At 53.2% G+C, this 16,961-nt stretch overlaps 1 protein-coding gene across 4 annotated transcripts in view; it reads right to left on the bottom strand.

Annotated features, from left to right (window-relative positions):
- SHANK2 (SH3 and multiple ankyrin repeat domains 2) overlaps positions 1 to 15,872 on the bottom strand; it is a 473,760-nt gene extending 457,888 nt beyond the window's left edge. For 3 of the 4 annotated variants that reach the window (XM_057553698.1, XM_057553701.1, XM_057553700.1), the window contains exon 1: positions 15,765 to 15,872. The gene's annotated coding sequence lies outside the window, so the exon portion shown is untranslated. Of the gene's footprint in view, positions 1 to 14,759; positions 14,910 to 15,764 lie in introns of those variants that run through there. The other variant, XM_057553699.1, reaches the window with a different exon arrangement.
- Between the last annotated feature and the right edge of the window lie 1,089 nt (positions 15,873 to 16,961).

Raw genomic sequence — 16,961 nt, 5'->3', positions numbered from 1 at the left:
TTTCAGGATGAGAAAACTGAGGCCCAGAGAGGTCAGCTGGCTCACCCAAGGACACACAGCAGTCACGTGGCAGAGCTCAGGCACCACCTACTTGGAGGACACACAAGCATGCACCAAGGGTCGTCCAAACACTCCCCAAAGCTGCAAAGATTCTGGGGCAAGAGCAGAGAGGTAAAACAACTGCAGCCCTGCCCCATCCTGGCCAGCGCTATACTCCCCATCTGGCCAGAATCCTCCGGGCCAAACACCCCTGACTATGGCCTTGAAGACAGATGCTCTGGAACACTGCACACACTCATCCCCGCCAGGACAAAGGCACCGCCCAGGTTCACAAGCACATTTGAGAAGCTGACCCCGCCTTCATCCTCCTCCCCACTCCCAGAGGTCGGGGGAGGGGGTTATCCAAACTGAGTTACAGGGGCAGATTTCGTAGTAAGTGGTCAGTAAAGGCCACTGGGCACCAGGATGGACAGACACACGGGGAGAGAAGCTGGACAAAATCCTCACATCCCTCCAGCTCTGAGACTGGCCTGGTCAGAGCACAAAGGCACCTGCTGGGCTCAAAACCCCAGTCAATGCACCTCTCTGGGCCTCAGTTTCCCCTTCTGTAAAATGGACATAAAAATACTTCCTCCCAGGGATGGATTGTGAAGATGCCACGAGACCACAGGCATGAAAGTGCCTGGCATAGGTAGGTAATGAAACGTATTCTGACAAAGTCTGGCAATGAAATGCAAATAATAATAACAATTAATCAAGCTACCCACAAAGATATAGGTAACTATTAATTTTTTTTTCTTATTTTATCTTATTTTTTTTTATGTGATGGCATTGTTAATAGGAAATATTTAACAGGAGTTTATTTATTATGATGTAATTAAGTAAGCCTGGTAAAGAAATCATTTTCTCACAACATGGAGCTTCATGGAGCTGGCTGGATGGTCTGTTACCTCGGAGGTATTTCCTGTCTTCTGGGAAAGCACCAACCCCACCACAGGCCACTGACCCCACAGCCAAGCACATGTTACATTCTGCTGGGGAATCTGCCGGGTGTCACAGGTGACTGCACAACCCGACAGCCTTAGGACCACGTGGACACCCCAGCGGGGACCAGAAAACTGCCCATATTGTCTAGGGGCAGCAATGAATGTTAAATAATAATAATATTATGCCCAGACACCTCCAGTAAGAATCCAGCTTTTTTGGAGAATAAACCCCAGAAGCTGTTTCACTGGGCCTGGTCTGGGTAGAGAGTCTACACCAACCCACAGTGGCCTCGGGGTTTGGGGGAAGCTGCCCGGCCCTGGGGACCTGGGGTCCAGCAGGAAACCTACTGGGACCTGGCCAGGTCCCTTCTCCTTCCTGAGGCCCAGTGTTCTCCCAAAAGCTGGACCTGGGCCCCCCAGCACGAACATTCTAGAACCCTGATCAATCCTAAATTAGCTCTGGGGTCCCCTCCCACCCCAGTCTCTCTGAGAGGTGGGCCTGAGCTCCACCCTGGGGTAGAAGGCTGAGATGATAGAGAGGTTCTCACCTCTCTCCCTTTTCCTCCAGTGAAGATTCTTGGCTGCTAAACCCAGGAAGCACGTCTGCAGGAAGGGGGCTCCTTCTGAGAACAAGACAGTGGGGCAACAAGGTAGAAGCAGGAGGGACTGGGTGGGGAGGGACAGGGGACAAGAAATAAGGAAGCCGATCCCAGCCCCCAGTATTATTACCCCATTTTCAGGATGAGAAAACTGAGGACCAGAGAGGTCAGCTGGCTCACCCAAGGACACACAGCAGTCACGTGGCAGAGCTCAGGCACCACCTACTTGGAGGACACACAAGCATGCACCAAGGGTCGTCCAAACACTCCCCAAAGCTGCAAAGATTCTGGGGCAAGGGCTGCTACAAACCTCTGCTGGCAGCAATAGAATTCTAGCCACAAATGTAATTTTCAATTTCCTAGTAGCCACGTTTCAAACAAGAAAAGAAAAACCCAGTTGAAATGAATACTTAAATTTTATGGAACCCAACACACACAGAATAGTGTCCCTTCAACTTGTGGCACTAGCCGCGTTTCAAGGGCTCGACAGCCACCTGTGGCTAGTGCCACCACATTGAATGGACAGAAGTGCTCGGTGGTGGCCCGGGTCCCTCATCAAGGAAGCATCTGTCAGGTCGCTGAAGATAAGACACCGGCTCAGCGCTTTGGCGTCACCCTGGTCTGGCTGAGCCCCTGGGTCCGGCATGTCTGAGCCTGACCCGCCCTGCCACGTGCTGGTGAGGAGCCCTGAGCTGACCCATCCCTCTGAACTGGCTCCTTTTCTCAACCACAGAATGGAATAATTTGCAACGTGGCTGTTTGCGGTCTAAAGGAGATCATACTGCCAAGTCTCAAAGCTCCTTTGAAAGGAATTGTAAACACACATGGTGGACTTAGAGCCAGATCGATAGAAAACCAATCCCCAGATGAGCTTGGGAGCTGGGTGTGTGACAGAGGGGGAGGGGCAAAGCCAGCAGGGGCGGGGGCAGGTCCTCCTGTGCTGAAAAAGACAAATCAGATCCCGGCCTGACACAAGGGCCAACTCCTGATGGCATAAAAATAATAAACGAGTATAAAGCAAGCCATTAAAGTTATTAGACGAGAACACAGGAGAACGTCTCATGACAACAGGGTAGGGATGACTCGGAACAGAGAAACCCTAAGACACCGGAAGACACCAGGTAGTGAATGAGTGAGGTCTTGCAGAAGGGCATCCCCTCCCTGCTTCTCTCTCTGCCCCGACACCTTCCTGGGTCCTGCCCGAGACCTGGATGAACCCACAAAGGTGAGACCCAGTTCCCAGGCCTTTCCTCCTTGCGAGATGGCAACACAGGATATGGGAGGAATCGTGCTCCAACATACGGAGTCATTCCTGCTTTGTGGAGAGATTCAGGAAGAAAGACGGGCCTCTTTCTATGGGAAAGCAGCCTGGGTGAGGCGAGCGGGTGGGAGAGCTTCAGCTCTGCAATCCCAGGACCAGATGGGCCTTGGGCTGGTCACCGCTTCAGAACGTGCTTTCTGAAAGGAGGGGCTTGAATACCCACATGCATGGCAGCAGCATTCACGACAGCCAAAAGGTGGAGGCAACCGAGTGTCCATGGACAGATGAAAAGATACACAAAATGTGGTGCATCCGCACAATGGAAGATTACTGAGCCTTAAAAAGGAAAGAAATTCAGACGCAGGCTACAACATGGATGAAACTTGAGGACATGATGTTCAGTGAAATAAGCCAGACACGAAAGGATAAATAATGTGTGATTTCATTCATACGAGAACCTACAGTCATCAAATTCATAGAGACAGACAGTAGGATGGTGGGGCCCGGGGCTGGGGGAGGGGGATGGGGAGTGAGAGCCGAATGGGATGGGGCAGAGCATCAGTTTGGGAAGACGGAAAGTTCTAGAGATGGATGGAGGTGAGGGTTGCATAACAATGTGAATGTGTAATGCCACTAAGCTGTACAGTTAAAGTGGTTAAGATGGTAAATTGCATGTTACATATATCTTAGCACAACTTAAAAAGTGTTAAGTGCAAATAAGTGTTTTCACATCAATTTCCATCAAATTCTTCACTTCTCATTTACTACTTCCCTCCCCTCCTTCAAGTCTTTGCTCAAGTGCCAGCTTCTCAGGGAGGCCCACCCTGACCACCTCTCCCCACCAGCCCCCTAACCAAGCTCTCCTTCCCTCCTGGACCACAGAAGGAAGGAAATAACAAAAGTGAGGGTGAAAATTAGTGAAAAAGAACATAGAAAAATAGAGAAAAATCAATGAGATCATAAGTTGGTTCTCTGAAAAGGTCAATAAAATTGACAAACTTTTCACTAGAATGATCAGGAAAAAAAAGGGGGAAATAATCAAATCACCAAACTCAGAAATGAAGGGGAGACACTTAGCAGCCTCACAGGAACAAAAGAGAGGATGAGGAAATGCTATGAACAACTGCGTGACAATAAATTAGATGGTTTGAGGAAATAGATTTCAGTGAAATGCAAACCAACCACCATGATTCAAGAAGAAACAGAAGATCTGGACATACCCAGACCAAGTAGGGAGCGAGTTAACAAATTCAAAACTTCACAGAAAGACAAGCTCAGGCCCAGGGGGCCTCACTGGTGAATTCTACCAAACATTTAAAGAAGAATTAGTATCTCAGAAAGATACATGCACCCCTACATTCATAGCAGCACTATTCACAATAGCCAAGATATGGATGAGCAACCTACATGTCCATCGACGGATGAACAGATAAAGAAGATGTGGTACGTGTATACAATGGAATACTACTCAGCCATGAAAAATGAAATAATGCCATTTGCGTTTGGCATGGACCTAGAGATGATCATACTAAGTGAAGTAAGTCAGACAAATACCATATGATATCACTTATATGTGGAATCCAAAATATGACACAAACGAACTTATCTACAAAACAGAAACAGACTCACAGACATAGAGAACAGACTTGTGGTTGCCAAGGGGGAGGCTAGGTGGGAGAGGGATGGATTGGGAGTTTGGGGTTAGCAGATGTAAACTATTATATACAGAATGGATAAACAACAAGGTCCTACTGTATAGCACAAGGAACTATATTCAATATCCTGTGATAAACTCTAATGGAAAAGAATATTTAAAAAGAAGAATGTATGTATATGGATAACTGAATCACTTTGCTGTACGGTAGAAATTAACACAACATTGTAAATCAACTATACTTCAATTTAAAAAAGAATTAATATGAATTCATCACAAACTTATCCAAAAAATAGAACACTTCCCAACAATTTTTTGAGGCCGATATTACCATGATACCATCCCAAGAAAACTGCAGACCCATAGCTCTTATGCACATACACACAAAAAGCTCAGCAAAATACTAGAAAACTGAATCCAGCAGCATATAAAAGGGATTATAAACCATGACTAAGTAGGATTTATCCCAAGAATGCAAAATTGGCTTCACATCGAAAAATCATTTAATGTAAGACACCGAATTAATAGAATAAAGGACCAAAAGCAGCTTATCATCTCAAGAGATGCAGAAAAAGCACTTGACAAAATCCAGCGGCCCTTCAAGATATAAACACTCAACAAAGAAAACATGAGAACTTCTTGAACCTGATAAAGGGCAGCCGCAAGAAACCCACCGCTAACATCACAACTAATGGTGAACGGTTGGATGCTTCCCCCGAGATCAGGAACCAGACACGGATGCACTTTCTCACCATTTCTATTCAACGTTGTACTGACGGTTCTAGCCAGGGCAATTAGGCACGAAACAGAAGCATCCAGATTGGAAAGGAAGAAGTATGGAAAGTTCTCTCCTCCCTCCCCGTGGCTTCCCTGGTCCCCCCACCCCACCTCTGTCCACCAGTCCCTCTGCATGTGGACCCCCTCCCTGGTAGCAGAAAACAGCCTTCTTGCTTTACAATGTTGCCATGGCTCCCCAGCTGTCACTGCCACACTATTCAGCTTCTGGTGACATCACACATACAAGTTACACCCCTAAGAGCAAAGTGCCAGCTGTGGATCAAACCAGCTCCTGCCTGGCTGAGCCCACATCCCACCACCCTAGACTCTGCCACCAGCGGGCCTGCCCCATGGGGTGGGGACCACCTGATGACCTTCTGGGGTCCCCAACTAAACTTCACAGATGCATCCTGAATGACAAGAAAAGGGACATGTGTTAGAAACATCCACCCGACTACAGGGCAAAGCCAGCTTTCAGACCCACACCCTGTCCATGTTGCCAATCCCATGCTTCTTCAGGTGGTTCTCAATGTATGATCCAGGGAACCCTGGGGTGGGAGGGTTCCCCAAAGCCCTTTGAGGGGGTCTATGAAGTCAAACCATTTTCATAATAACACTAAGACGTTAGTTGTTATTTCACTCTCACCCTCTCCCAAGTGTACTTCAGAGTTTTCCAGAAGCTACACAACATGTGATGTTGCAACAGACTGAATGCAGCAGCAGATACAAAAATCCAGCCATCTTCTGTTAAACCAGACAGTAAAGAGATTTTGCAAAAATATAAATTGCCACACTCTTCATTTTTTCTTGTTTTGAAAAATAGCTATTTTTCATAAAAATATTTTATTTACAATAACACATGTAGGTTTAGTATTGTCATTTTTAAATGCATTACTAACTAAATATGTTCAAATTCTCTTTTTAAACTTCTAACAGGATAGATATCAGGAGATACAACGCACATAAACAAAAAGCTCTCTGGGGTCCTTAAAAACTCTTCAAAGAGGGGAGTGGGGTCCTTAGACCAAAAGTTTGAGAAGCCCTGTGCTACCCCGGCCCACTCGTCCTGAAAGGAGCAGAAAGGTCAGCTTGGGCTTCACCCCTGAGATGACACAGAGGAGGGGACAGGACACGTCCCTAATTCTGCACCTTGGAGTGCATGGCTGCCTGGCATAGGGCCCTGGCAGTCAGGTCAGCTCCCTCTCCCTTGGTTTCCTCCCCGGAGAACGAACACGAGGATGCAAGTGCCCATCGCTCGGGTCTGCGGTGGGGATGGAGTGCGTCTGCACGTGGAGCCTGGCACAGCTCACACGCTCGCGGTTACCCTGATTTTCACAATGTAAAGTCATCGAGGTGGTCCACCGAGGGAGAGAGACGGACGGAAGGACAACTCCGGGAGCCCGTTCAGCCCCACAGTGACAGTGACAGTCCTGGGTCCCCCAATACACCCCTGACCCTGGTCCAAGTGGGTGTCCCTCCCCCACGACCCAAAGAACCTCACCAGAAAGAGAAACAGATCAAGAGGCAGAGCAGAATCCTGCAGACTCAGCAAAGACACCCCCGCTGTCCCTCACCGGCCTGGGACATCCCCAGAAGGGACCCCGAAGAATCAAAACACACCAACAGGGCTTCCCTGGTGGCGCAGTGGTTGAGAATCTGCCTGCCAATGCAGGGGACACGGGTTCGAGCCCTGGTCCGGGAGGATCCCACATGCCGCGGAGCAACTAGGCCCGTGAGCCACAACTACTGAGCCTGTGCGTCTGGAGCCTGTGCTCCGCAACAAGAGAGGCTGCGATAGTGAGAGGCCCACGCACCGCGATGAAGAGTGGCCCCCGCTTGCCGTAACTGGAGAAAGTCCTCGCCCAGAAATGAAGACCCAACACAGCCAAAAGTAAAAAAAAAAAAAAAAAAAAAAAAAAAAAACACACCAACACCAGGCGGCCTGATCCCACGTATTTCTGGACCATTTCACTGCAGGAAAGCCAAGAAGCCTTGAAACTCTTGGGAACCAAGAGTGTGCCTTTCACCACCCCGTGTTTGGAGAATCATTAAGCTCACATGCCAGGCTCGCCACGACCGTCTTCAGGAATTCCACCCCCAGCTTTAACCGCAGCTGATTTTTTCCCCACCCTCCCGTCCCAGCGCGCCAGCTTTGTAAACATCCCCGCGGCAATCTTGGTGGATGTAAATTCACGTGCCACCTGCCGCAAACCGACATCCCGACATCCCGGATGTGGGTGGCAGGGAGCGGCCAGGCCTGAGTGCAGCTACCGGGCTGGCCCGGGTCTGAACCCTCAGGGTGAGGCCAAGAAAGAACAGGCCAGTGGCCTGACTGGTTTCGTGACTTCTGGAAGCTGAATACACATGTGGGAGGGGAAGTCTGGAACCACTGATGCTGTCCAGACCCAAGGACAGGGCTACTCCGAACCGGTGCCCCTCCGGAACCCTGGGATACAGAGAAACGAGACCTGGTCCTTTCCCGGGGACCTGCCTGCCTGGTGATGGCAGCTACAGGCAAATCCCTATCATTTGCCACACCCCGCCCCGGATGATGGGGGGTGGTCAGGAAAAGTCCCGGACAGGAGCTGCTGTACCATGTGCTTTTCGGGGTGCAATCAAGCGGGCAGAAGTGCCTCCTCCGCGCCCCACCCAGCCTCCCTCGCCCCCGGGGCCGGGATCCCAGGCTGAATTTTCAGGAAGGTTCAAAGGCTCATTTCCCTCCTCCAGGCCGGCCTTCAGCTCTGCTCAGGATGTGTGACCCTCTCCTTGTGCCCCAAGCCTCCTGGGACCCAGTCTGGCAGGACACAGACCCCACTGCTCCGTCCTGCCCTTCCTCAGGCTCAAGCCACACCATGGGCCCATCAGAGCCCCTGGGAAACGGTCCGGGCGGTCCAGGCTCCTGGCCAGGATGATGGGCCCCGTTTCTCATTTCTCCTGTGCAGCCCTGGGAGGAACCCTGAGTGTTGACAGTCTGGGGCAGGACACCCCCATCCACAGGGCCTGGCCCATGTAGCCCATCCTGTGTCATTCTGTCACCTAGGTGTCACCCCTGTCCCCAGGGGGGAAATCACCTGCCGGAACCCTGAGGGCAGGGCTGAGTTCTTGCCCATTTCCCTCTCCTCCCCTGCAGGGGGCTCCAAACTGGGGTGTGTGGACCCTTTCCAAGGGGTCCAGTCTAAAGGGAATCAGTCTTTTCTGAAATAGCTCAGTCACAGAGAGGCCTGGGGTCCCCCTCTTCCCAGCAGCCCCTCCCATCTTTTACCTTTGAAAGGCCTTCCAGCCTCCTCTGAATCTTGGGGGGAGGGGACTCCCGGATACCAAACAAAGGGGGAACTTCACCTAAAGCTTTAATTTAAATACCAAAAACACCCACCGCCTGATCGGTGAGAGAGGCAGTTCCAGGAACATTTTCCTTTTTCCATTTCTAAAAATCTGTAATGTATTTATAGTGTTTGATCACAGGGCTTTCTCAATCCAGAAGTGACTTTTTAAAAAATACTTAGTGACTTGAGGTTACAGAAAATTTAAAAAATCAATGTATGCATAATTTTCTTTGCAGAGAAATATGCTCGATCGATTTAATAAAAGACCCACAAGCATAAAAGTCTATTACATCAGGATAAAACTCCTCGGGGAAGTGGGGCTATAAATCCAAGAAAGGAAAGGAGCAAACAACATCCCCTAAAGGCCCTCCAGGTATCTGTCGAGGAAAGGTGGGTGTCAAGTCACACTTTAGGCCGCAGTGGATACGGTTAAAGTTAGGGAACAGTTACTTTTCAAATGTCAATATTTACCTCACAGACCACGCTCTACATCCTTGGCAAATATTTAAACCTCCGAAGCACAACTTTAAAGGCTGACTTGAAAATGCCTGGGAAGTCTAGGGAAATGGTTCATGGAAGGATCTGGGGTGGATATAAAGTAATGCAGGGTGCAATTCTCTCAGCTTTGCTGGGTATCTGCACTTTCCATACAAAAATGTTGCAGGAAACGTGTGAGAGGACATACAGTTTTTTTTTAAAACAACGTTAAGGGAGTCGAGAGGCAAAAAAAAAATTTGTTTGTAAGAAACCTGTCCCAGCAAGGTAGAGCCACTGTGGGTGTGCAATGATTATCCACCTGATGGAGGCCTCCAGGTGTGCCTCCCAAATCAGGCCTTTTTAACTGAAGCAGCAGCTCAGGACTCCGGCCAACCATCTTCCTCAAAGTGCGTTCCTAGGGTTTCCCTGGTGGCGCAGTGGTTGAGAGTCTGCCTGCCAATGCAGGGGACACGGGTTCGAGCCCTGGTCTGGGAAGATCCCACATGCCGCGGAGCAACTGGGCCCATGAGCCACAACTACTGAGCCTGCGCGTCTGGAGCCTGTGCTCCGCAACAAGAGAGGCCGCGATAGTGAGAGGCCCGCGCACCACGATGAAGGGTGGCCCCTGCTTGCCGCAACTGGAGAAAGCCCTCGCACAGAAACGAAGACCCAACACAGCCAAAAATAAATAAATAAATAAATAAAAATTTAAAAGTGCGTTCCTAGAACCCCTGACAGTGGGACCCTCTGGGGAGCTCCAGGTCTGCTTCTTGGGCCTCAAACAGAATTTCTGTGGGGTGGGCCAGAAGCCCCTCACCCGAGAGGCCCATCTGCAGCTTTGGCCTTTTCAGGAAGGACTATTGTCCTGCGTGTGCAGTGCTAGCATTTGTTTGGGATTGCAAATAACTAGGTTTGGGGAGAGAAAAGGAGCCCTACTTAACTTCTTGGCAGTTAACACTTAATGCTTTGGGTCTCTATTTGGCAGGGAGAGTTGGTAAAGGGAGTAATACACTACTTTTGGAAGATAAGCCTGGACAGTTTGAAAATGCTAAGTTTGGGCACATTATTTAACCCTGGACCTGCACCCTAGAAACCAGCAGAGCAATAAAATGTTCTGTTGCCCAGGTGCCCATTGACATTTAGAAGGAATTCCAGAAGACACTTGAGTGTGGGCAGGTCTGTGAAGACAGCACAGTGTTGTGACCTGGGGGGGTGCCCAGAGACCCTTTCAGGTTTCCTATGAGGTGAGGACTTGTCATAATGACACTAAGATATCGGCTTTTCTTCCCCATTCTCAAGTAAACCTGGATTTTCTAATGAGTGGAAAGCAGATGCCCATGAGAATCTAGATGTCTTAATAGAGAGATCCATGTCAGTTTCTAATGGATTCATGAATTATAATAAAGGTGACAGTATACATAAGAAAAAAACAAGAAAGGAAGGAAGGAAGGGAGGGAGGGAGGGAGGGAGGGGAGAAGGAAGGAAGGGGGGAGGGAGGGGGAGAGAGAGAGGGAGGAAGGGAGGGAGGGAGGGAGGGAGGGGAGAAGGAAGGAAGGGGGGAGGGAGGGGGAGAGAGAGAGGGAGGAAGGGAGGGAGGGAGGGAGGGGAGAAGGAAGGAAGGGGGGAGGGAGGGGGAGAGAGAGAGGGAGGAAGGGAGGGAGAAAAAGAGAGAGAAAAAGAGAAAGAAAGAGAAAGAGAGGAAAGAAAGAAAGAAAGAAAGAAAGAAAGAAGAAAGAAAGAAAGAAAGAAAGAAAGAAAGAAGAAAGAAAGAAAGAAAGAAAGAAAGAAAGAAAGAAAGAAAGAAAGAAAAAGAAAGAAAAGAAAGAAGGAAGGAAGGAAGAAAAAGAAATCTGCAGCTTTGACATTTGGAGCTTGTGGCTTCATTCCATCCTGAGAGTCAAGGAGAGGACTCTGAAAACCTCACAAGGACAATTTTCAAACCCTGTCCCGCCCCTTCCTGCACTGGCTTCCGGCAGCCAATCACCGGGGGCCCTGCAGCCGCCCACTAACTCCCAGCAGCCCTGAAGGCTTCTGCTGCCCACCCCCTCCCCCAACCCCCGGAAGTGACACACGCCTCAGCTGGCGCTCGATGTAACCATCGAGCCCGACACAGCTCACGAGCCCGAGCCCTGGGCAGCCTCTGCGATCTGCCCCAGTATTGGGCGTGGGCTCCCCTCTCCCTTCCGTTAAAACTGCAAACCCCTTGAGTGGTGGGAAGGCCTGTGCTAGATGCATCCTTGGCCCCCAAAGACCCATCTCAGAACAACCACTGGAGCCAATGACATTAACATTTTTAGCCCCTTCAAAGCATTTCTTGAATCAGCTTTCAAAGAAAAAAAAAAAAAAAGGCCTATCACATCAAGAAGTGTGATCAGAGGGCTTCCCTGGTGGCGCAGTGGTTAAGAATCCGCCTGCCAATGCAGGGTACACGGGTTCGAGCCCTGGTCTGGGAAGATCCCACATGCCGCGGAGCAACTGGGCCCGTGAACCACAATTACTGAGCCCGCGCATCTGGAGCCTGTGCTCCGCAACAAGAGAGGCCGCGATAGTGAGAGGCCCGCGCACCGCGATGAAGAGTGGCCCCCGCTAGCCACAGCTTGAGAAAGCCCGCGCACAGAAATGAAGACCCAACACAGCCATAAAAATAAATAAATAAATAAATATTAAAAAAAAAAAAAAAAAGAAGTGTGATCAGAAACTCTGGTGTTCACTTTCTGGCTACAGTTTTTCTCACACCACAGTAACAAGAAAAATCATCTTCTAACCAGATGAATTCTCCCACTGGGTGATGCGTGCAGTGTGCCGGCTTAAGGGCTGGGCTCTCCCAAGCTACCTGGGTGCGACCCCAGCTCACCGTGCGCTAGGTGTGTGGTCTGGGGCCAGTGGGTCTACTGCTGCGAGCTTCAGGCTCCTGATCTGTAAATTGGGAATAATAACCAATCGCACCTCTCTCCTTCCAGAGTTTTGAGAGACCTGGATGAGGTCGTCTATAGCAAGAGTGCAGCGCCAGGCCGGGCAGAAGGTGAGAACCTGACAGCTGCCAGAACACAAGAACCAGACCATTCCCGCCAGGTCCCAGGGCAATGCAGGCAAAGACACGGTCAGACACCCCAGGCCTCATCCAGGTGTTTTTAGACCCCCCATCCCCTTCCTTTCCCAGACTGGGCTGGGAATGCTCTCTGTGCCCTACAGCACCCAACGGTCACCTCCATCACAGCTCATGTCCCACCGTGCACTAACTGTCCAATCCCCCTCTTCTCTCCTCTGGCGTGGAACCTCCCGTGGTGGTCTCCTGTGGCCAGCTTCTGGCCCTCAGGTGATTATTTGTTGACTCATTTTTACAATGCGCAGAGAAAATCCGATATAACCTAGATCACCTCTGAATGAATGGCAGGCCCCTCATTCGGGTGGGCGGGTCAGGTGCAGTGGCCAGGTCACAAGGGTCACCCGGCCCTGCTCCGAGCCTGTCACCCAATCAGTCCCAGGTGAGGGCTGAGGGCTCCCAAGATGAAAAAGACCAGGCCTTTGTTTGGGGTGCTTTCCTCCCCACCCATCCACAAACTACCCCCTCAGTCAAAGCAGAGGATTCAATAAATTTGCCCCAGGGGTCACTTGGATGATCAAAGACCCTAAATGTTCCCTCCCTCGGGCTCAGAACAATGCAAGGCTCCAGGAGAGGCCGTAAATGTACTTTTCTCTTGGTTTTTCCGCCCACGCTCCCCTCCCCGCAGCCCAGGAGTAACTACGGACTCCAGATCCAACAGCCTGCGACCAAGCTGGGCCTTAAGTTGACAAAGCAGGAGCTGGAATCCTGGGGAAACGTGTTCAGCGGTCAGGGGCTAGGATCCACACTGAATTCATCCCCACAATTCCCTTAGCAACTCCCAAACTGAGCCCCACTTTGGAAAAGCCCCCTGTACTCACCCGAAGTGACAAGGACACCAGAACTCTTATCACTTAGGACTCCAGGACATATTTAGAAATAAAGCGAGTAAGACAAGGAATTCTTTTTCTAGAAAAATCAGTTCGACTAGTGTTTTCCTGCACATTGGTTAACTCCTGGCACGTTTTTCGTATGTCAAGCTTTTTCTTCCATCCTTTTCCCCATCACCGATGAAATATAAAATGCAATGCTATCTTGGAACAACTCCATCTTCTTCCTGGTGGCATTTCTCACATAGGACCCCCTGCCGAACCCTCGACGATCCAGGCTTCTCCTACATAGGCCCCCCCCCCAGGCTTGAACCAAATTGGTGACCCTTAGGTGCCAGCTTGGGGGCTTTGCTCACAACCCCAAGCACTTCAAGAAAAAAAAAAAAAAATTAAGGAAGGAAAACCTCTGGGAAATTCACCTGAATGTGAACAGGGTTTTCTAAAGCAAACTGTACTTGGAGCCAGGAGGCAAAAAGATTCCCTCCCCAAGCCCACCCCCAAAGGGATCTAATTTGTTCAAAGCAGCCAAGTGCTGTCAACAGTGCCCACTGGGAACCACCTTTATAGGTAAAATCACTTTATTCGTAAAGGGCTCCTTTTGATTCTTGAAGAATTCCAGCCGCTTCCACTGGGGCCCAAAGAAGCACCAGCTTTCCACCCAATTCTTTCTTCTTGGAAAAGCAGAAATTCCTCAACATAATAATGCAACCCGCTTCCTTTACAACACTGCACTCCAGGAGTTTTACATCCAGACACTTGTAAAGCAGCCTACTTCTTATGAAGACAAGGGTCTCCCTCTGGCCTCCTTAAGGACACCGTGACTTTCTGGGCAAAAATCTACGCTACCATTTATTAACCCCCTCTTCGGGCAGCCACATTCACCTTTCCCCCCCTTAATCACTGCCGAACCCCCAGTGGGCACAAAGCTCCAGGCAGACAGATGTTCAACCCCTTTATCAAAAGGCAGCCTTGTTATCGCGGACGACTGGTTTGAAAACTCGGGTCTCCAAAAGCAGCCGCCTCCAGGGCCTCTCCTGGGCGCCTCGAAACCCCCAGGCGCGGAATCGGTGGTCACTAATTATTATTTAACGTGGACAGCGCGGCACTTGGATGGAGGCTGAACCCAGCGCCCACGTGCTCTCCCTGCGGCCGGGTCAGCAAAGCCGAGGGACAAGTCCCAGGTAGAGATCAAGGCGCCCTCAACGGAGGACTTCCGAAATTACCTCTCTGATTCTTGGAGCTTAATTTAATTAGCGGATTGACCTCATTAACGTTCGAACTTGAGTTTCAAACAAAAAGAGGTCACGAAACTATCCAATTTACCATCTCGAACTTCCACGCGGAAACCACTTTATTTTCGGAAGGCCTCTAAGGACTCCCGGGACCGTGCCCACAGCTGCCGGCCACGGGGCCCGCAGGTACCGCGGCCTGAGTTCCCACATGGGGGTCCAAGCGCCGTCTCAGATCCGACCGCCCGGGGTCGATTTAAAAGCTCCGCCTGAAAGCCCACTGTCACCAGCAGAGGCCTCGCCCCCTTCGGACGCCCCCAGCCCCACGGAAACACTGACCATGCCCGCGCGCCCGCCCTCCCATCCCGTGCAGTGTCTGCGCGCAAACCCGCGGGAGGCACGCCGCTGGCCCGCACCCTCCGAACACCGGCGGCGAGGTCATCCGGCCCCGGCAGCAAGGTCCACCCCTAACCCCGCACCCTCCGAACCCGGGCAGCGAGGTCCTCCGCGGGGATCGCACCTGCGCGCACAATCCAGCTGCCCCGGCTCCGGCGGCGAGCGCGCGGTTGGTGTCTCCAGGCGCCCCCGGCGCCCGGACACCCAGCGGAGGCGCCGGGGCCGCGGGCTGCGCGGGCGAAGCGATGCCCGGGCGAAAGTTGCCAGGGAAACTTGAGCAACTCGAGCCCGCCGGTGCCAGCCTCCTGCATAATTCACGGGCGGCGGCGGCGGCGGCGGCGGCGAGGCGAGGGGGGGGCCGCTCACCCTCACCATCCGGGCCCCCCACCCCGGCTGGGGCGCGCGGCGGGCAGAGGCCGGGCACCTGGCGGGGGCTCTGCTCGGCCCCGGGGACCCGGGGATCCACTCGCGACCCCCAGGCCTGCGCCAGGTGCACCGGCCCCGGCCTCGCCGAGCCCGCTGCTCCAGCCGCGCGCACCTGGATGGGGGCTCTGGGCGCCGGTGCGGGGCGGGGGGAGCCGACGCAGGGTCTCCGGGGACATGGCGACCGCGGCGCCTGTCCCCGCCCCCGCGCGCCCCCTGGCGGCCCCGTGCCAGTTCCACCGCCGGGCATGCGGGCCCAGGTACCCGGGCCAGCGGGCGGCGACCTAGGGCAAGGAGATCCCAGGCAGGGGGCGGAGTACGTCCACCTGCGTTACCTCAAGGGAAGGCGCTGGAGGTGAGAGGGTTCATGTGCGCGGGGGACAAAGGCGGTGCTCCTGCGCTCTGCCCCCAGGCCGCTTCCAAAGAATTTTAAACCGACCCCTAGTCCTGAAGGAAGACGGGGGAGCGGGGGGGGGGGGGTCTCTACAGAGAAGCGACCCCACCAGGACGCGAAGAACCCTTTCCCCAACCCCACATCCTCAGCCTCTATGCGCCCGGGACTGCGCGGACCCGCTGACTCCTGGAATCCAGACGCACCCAAAACGCAGCCGGTGAGGCCAACTCCTGTCCTTCCCGGCCGCATGGGGTGCCCCCGCCACCCCCGCCCCGCACGCGAAGCTCACCGAGCCCCCCGCCGCCGCCTCACCTGGCTCGGGGCGCAGCTCAGAGAGTCCGGGCCGGTCAGAGCCGCAAGGGAAGGGCTGGCGTCCGCGCGCACCTGGCTCGGCCGCGGGGACCCGAGCGACGCCGCGCCCAGCCCGGCCGAAGCGCGGGAGCCGCCGCCGCCGCCGCTCAGGTGTCCGGGTAGGGGGTGGGGACGCCGCGGCCCCGCCCCGCTCTGCAGCCGGGCCGGGGGCTCCCGGCAGGGGCAGCTGGGCCGTCCCTCCCCTCGACCGGGCGCGGGCGGTTGGGACCGGCAAGGCTGGGGGAGGGGTCCCCTTTCCGCCAAAGGGCGCGCGCGGCCGGGGACTCACGTGCGCCCCCCGCCCCGGATCTCCCCGCACCCCGCGGAGGCCGGTCAACCCCTCCCCACCCGGCCCCGGCCGGCTCCCGCCCGCCGAGGCGACCGGCGCGCGGCGTGCGGGGTCTGTTGCAGCAGCCCGGCGCCGCCCCGCCCGCCGCCCCTCCCCGCCCCGCCCCGTCCCGCCCCGGGCTGCGTGGCTCGCCGGCTACACAACCGGTGAAACCCAGCGGACCTGAAAGTCCCTGAATTTTGCAAAGCCCGGTTCCTTCCGCGCAGCCGGCTCCCGCCCCAGAGTGTTTTATATTCACAGGATTCGGAGATACAGAGGCCGATTGCCCATCTGAAGGTTTGCAGAGCAGATGAAAACTTTGTGCCTGGGTATTGCGCCGCCATCAGCCTCCCGGGGCCACCTTGCACCTGGATGGGCGCTTCGTCCAGGGCGTGCAGACGCGTGTCTCGGCCAGTGGCCCTCCCCGCCGGGAAAAGCTTTAGCGGGTGGAGGAATTAAAACCAACCGCTCAGATGAATCCTGAAGTCGAAAAGGCACCCTCCGGAGACGCCCGGAAATCCTGTTGTTATCCAGGACTCCGGGATCGCTAGGTTTGCCAAAACCCAAAGGGGGGCGGGGTGTCCTGAGCCTCAGGCCCCCAGCACCGAGCTGGGACGGTGGCTTTACGCCTCCTAACCTGAGGTTCGAGCAATCGGCCAGCAACTTTTCCCAAGACCCTGATAATTCACTGGTCACTCCACCTGTCTCTGAGTAAGCTAGGGAAGTTTCTGAGTCCTGGGATTTCCAGTATTCCGCAAAGGGGGAGCACTTCCTGCAGCCAAGATGTGCAAGTTTCAAGGGGGGTTGGAGGGGTTGGCAAACACCAGCGT

The sequence above is a fragment of the Balaenoptera acutorostrata genome, chromosome 9, assembly GCF_949987535.1.
Source record: "Balaenoptera acutorostrata chromosome 9, mBalAcu1.1, whole genome shotgun sequence".
Classification (NCBI taxonomy): domain Eukaryota; kingdom Metazoa; phylum Chordata; class Mammalia; order Artiodactyla; family Balaenopteridae; genus Balaenoptera; species Balaenoptera acutorostrata.
Note: the sequence above shows the minus strand (reverse complement) of the source record. Positions and strands in the feature narration are given on the sequence as shown.